We start from the raw sequence: 4,500 nt of genomic DNA, 5'->3' as shown, positions 1-4,500 counted from the left end.
TTATAGAGAATAAACCTTTAATTGTAACTGCGTCCTTCAGTTGGTTCGTTCCCTCGCAAAAGAACTTTTTATTCTGGACAAAAGAGACTGAATAATACAAGTGATGAGCGCCTTAAAGTTTTTTGTCTTTGTTCAGTTGAAAGAATTCAGTGTTGTTTTGTAGACATACAGTAGGTGGATATATCTGTACCATTGATACTAATCTGTCTATATTAGTATCGGCCGATTTCGATCCACAGTGCTGATTTTCAATACTGATATTTTCTGGCAGCCCTACTGTCTGATCAGTCAAAATGGAAATAGAGAAGCGTTACATGACTGTACTTTTACACAAACATGCAACTTAATGTTATTATTTTATATCCCACTAACATACATTTTGTTATTACCGTATTTTTTTAAATATAAGGCACACTTAAAATCCTTTAATCTTCACAAAAATCGACAGTGCGCCTTATAATCTGTTGCGTCTTCTGTATTAATTCTGGTTGTGCTTACTGACCTCGAACCAATTTTATGTGGTACACGGCGCTCAAAAATCTGTCAAAATGTTTTAGTACGACTTTGGTAAACTACAAAGCCGCACCTCTTGATGGTTTGTCGAAGCATTACGGCGACTGTAGTCAGGAGCCTTGCAGACTAAAGTGAGTCGTGTCCTTTAGTCTGACAGAAGCTGAACCGCATCAGCAGCACAAGGAGCGAGCTGTTTTTTTCAGAGCTTATGGTTTATGCAAATGAACCATATGATTTAAAGTTTTGTTTCAGTAAAAGGTAAACAAATGTGGCAAAGCTGCATTAAACACATTATTGCTCAATGTACATTTGAGTCGTCCTCATAGGAAATAAAAATCCAAACTGAAATGATCCACCCACATTCACATTCATAATCCACATTCACCAAGACAGGGAGGCAACACCGGGCGAATTACGTCACGATCTGCCAGTGGATCGTGGACGCCTGGGCTAAGAGATCAGTCTTAAGTGTCGTCCGTTTGTTTTTCTTTAATGTGCCTTATAATCCAGTGCACCTTATGAAGACAAGAGATTTCAACATTACTGGTATTGCGCCTTATAGTCCAAAATACACTTGTTTTTCTTTTTTTTTTACAAAAGTGAAAGGTTTATTTGTGATTGTTACTTTAATTTGGAGGTGCGTTGTGTAACTTCTGGTGGAGGGTCTGTTACCTTCTCGTGTCTATGGAGATGTTGTTGCTTTGTCCGGAATGCTTCACAGTATTGCATTAAACATATCTATCTACATGGAGACACAAAAGTGACACTGCCAAGCCAAGTTACACATCAGATCTGTGGAAAAGCAACCCTGCAAGCCTGTAACAGAGTAAATCCAAGATAGATAAGTTTAATACTACTGTGGGACATTTCAAACAAAGCAATAGCATCTGTATGGGAAAAAAACAAGAACACTTACGCAATGCACCTTTAAGATAAATTTGTGGGCTTTGCTGTGGATTTTAAAAGCTAAATATCCTCATGTGTAAATATCAGTTTTCTTTCTAAAGTTCCGTGTTGTGGTGCTTTGCTTCGGGGCAGTGCTGACGCTGATTCATGGGAGCTGTGTGTTTGCAGTCACAGCTCAAAGGCAGCAGAGCCCTGGGTCTGGTTTGAGTCCTGGTCCTGGACTAAAACCGGATCTTTGGGTCTGATGGTTTCTTTAATGTGAGGAGGACGTGGTGTTTTACACGAAGCCAGAGAAACAGAGACAGTGTAACAGAGCTGCTCCGGTCTGTGCTGCGGTCCGTCCCTCTCCTGCATCATGTGCTTTTACTAAAGGAAACTTAATATGGTCATTTCAACTCATGCTGGGGGTGTTCTACATGTATCTCTATGGTGGAATGTTCAGGAGGTTCCATGGTAACACAATGCACACTTTAGCAAACACAGCCGTAATGGTTTTTTTTAATAGCCTGAAAAGTTAAACCAAACAAAATGAATTTTCAGAGACTTGTTTAACAGAACAAATCAGCTCCACTCATGTAGTTCCAACTAAATCAGTTCTTTATGGTCAGATTCTGTTAAAGTAAAGATCAGATTATAGTCTAACAAAACCTCAGACAGAGCAAAGCCTACAGTTAGCGTCACACCCCCAGGGACTGTGGATGACATCAACTGCAAAGTATCAGTTCATGTGTTGTTAAAAAAGTTGTTCTGCTGAGGGCTATGGTGTGTTAAAGGTGCACAATGTAACTTTTCAGGTTGAGGGTCCACCAGCTGTATGTTGTCTCTTTTTTTCAGATAAATCAAATCGTTAAATTAAAACCAATCACTATAAACAATAACTTTGAAACAATCATACATGTTTTTTTTAAGTACCGTATTTTCTGGGCTATTAGTCGCGCTCTTAAGCCTCTAACCCCATCAAAAAACGACCGCGCGCCCCACAATCCAGAGCAATCCCAGCATGACTTCAGTAAGCTACAAAGCCGCACCACCAGCGGCGCACGCAGACAGCGATCGCACAGCGGAACACACCCACCGACACACTCATCACTCCACGCCGACGAGGAACGGAACGGAGGAACGAACCGAAAAAGCGAGTGCAATGTGCCACTTCGAGACAAAACTGAACAACTGAGTCACTGCGAACACGCCGACAATCCGTTGGTCCCAGACAGCACCCTCCCTACACACCACACAACTGAACAAAGCCCAGAGTCACCGTGAACACCACAAACAAACAAAACCACTCACCCATCCAACTGTTGTGTTTTTTTTAAAGTCCGGTGCCGTTTATTTGTGAAAAAAGTTTGAAAATAGACCATTTAATGACAGTGTGTCTTATAATCCAGAGCGCCTAATACTGTGGAAAATATGGTAATAGACTGGACTACTGCAACTGGGTCCCAAAAGAGAGACTATGTTACACCCATTAAAGCCCAACTCCGCTGGTTACAGAATTGATTTTAAAATTTTATTATTTGTTTTTAAACCACTCAGTTGACTTGTGCCACAGTACATCACTCATCTTTTAACCCCACACACTGCCCCACAGTCTCTCAGGTCAAACTTTCTCAACCTACTGTCCGTCCCTAGCCTGATTCATCAACCGGTTTCACTTCGTCGAAACCGTCTGACCTCGCAGCATTAGAATTCCTTCGCTCGATGGTAGGTGGGAACATTTTTTATTTAACCAATCGCTGCTATTTGGTCGTGACATATGTAATGCACCGAAACGCTCAGTGGTGTCCAAGTAATTGCCGGCACAACAGCAAACAAAGCAGAAAGTGAACATCTATCAGTGATTTCTGTTTCTGCGAGGTGAACGTGCAAAGTTTGTATATGACAAAGGGAGTCCAGCGTATGCAGTCTGCTATCTCAACTCGGGTTGGTTCAGTTCTTCGCTGATTGGCCAGTGTGTGGTCTACAACTTCTGGGGTTCTTCCAAACCATCTAGTGTATTCCAATTCCTGATTGGAATTCCAGCCTGACTAGTCCGTCCCATCATTCCACCTCAAAACCAGTGGAGGTCGAGCGTTCTCTGTGGAGGCCCCTAAACTTTGGAATGCCCTCCCTCTTCATCTGAGATCATGTTCCTCCCTACCTCACTTTAAAACCCTCTTAAAAACACATTTTTTCAGGATGACCTTCAACAGCTCATGAGCTTTACTCTGAAGATGTCAGCTTTAGACTTTAATCTTTTGTATATCAAGCTAAAATGACAAACATGACAAGGAGATGTTATTGCTTTCCATAGCATTTTATTTTCTAACTCTATGGAGAAAGTAAATGTTTTTCACAGTATTTTTGAGGAGTTTATGCAAGATAGATAAGAAAAGTTACTAAGTGGACCTTTTATAATCAGTGTGCCAATTGTTCATTCGTTTTTCAATACAAAACCAAAAATAAGAAAACGAAAAAACAACTGATTTCTTCATTATTTGTCTCCAAAACCAAAATGAAAAAATGGATAACGATTTGTTTTTTTTTTCAGTTTTCGATTTTGTGTTTAAATGAAAAATGGAAAAAAACTGATAACCGTTTCCCGTTTCCGTGACTTCCGTGACTGCGATGCCGGACTTTTGCACTGCATGCGGACCAGACCAGACCGGCACAAGACCGGGACTGAGACCGGGACCAGAATGAGACTGAGACCAGAACGGGACCAGAATGAGACTGAGACCAGAACGGGACCAGAATGAGACTGAGACCAGAACGGGACCAGAATGAGACTGAGAAGATCAGAGACCAGACCAGAGCGGGACCAGAGCGGGACCAGAGCGGGACCAGACGGGACCAGAGCGGGACCAGAGCGGGACTGAGACCGAGACCATACTGGGACCAGATCTAGTCAGAGACCAGGACTGAGACGGAGACCAGACCAGGACCAGGCCGGGACTGAGACCGAGACCAGACTGGGACCAGACCGGGACCGGCTCAAAACCCATGGCAGGGCCGGAGCTCAAAGCTGAGGTTCGGAGTCAAAGCTCGGAGTCCGCTCTGTTCCTGGTCTGGTCCTGGACCTGGATCAGTCCTGGTTCAGTC

At 42.7% G+C, this 4,500-nt stretch overlaps 1 protein-coding gene across 1 annotated transcript in view; it reads right to left on the bottom strand.

Annotated features, from left to right (window-relative positions):
- The window catches only part of LOC110168276 (1-phosphatidylinositol 4,5-bisphosphate phosphodiesterase beta-4), a 222,765-nt gene that overhangs the window by 70,527 nt on the left and 147,738 nt on the right, over positions 1-4,500 (bottom strand). The window lies entirely within an intron of this gene.

Source organism: Boleophthalmus pectinirostris, unplaced genomic scaffold, assembly GCF_026225935.1.
Source record: "Boleophthalmus pectinirostris isolate CB_2022bp ecotype Guang Dong unplaced genomic scaffold, ASM2622593v1 HiC_scaffold_13, whole genome shotgun sequence".
In the NCBI taxonomy this organism is placed as follows: Eukaryota; Metazoa; Chordata; class Actinopteri; order Gobiiformes; family Gobiidae; genus Boleophthalmus; species Boleophthalmus pectinirostris.
Note: the sequence above shows the minus strand (reverse complement) of the source record. Positions and strands in the feature narration are given on the sequence as shown.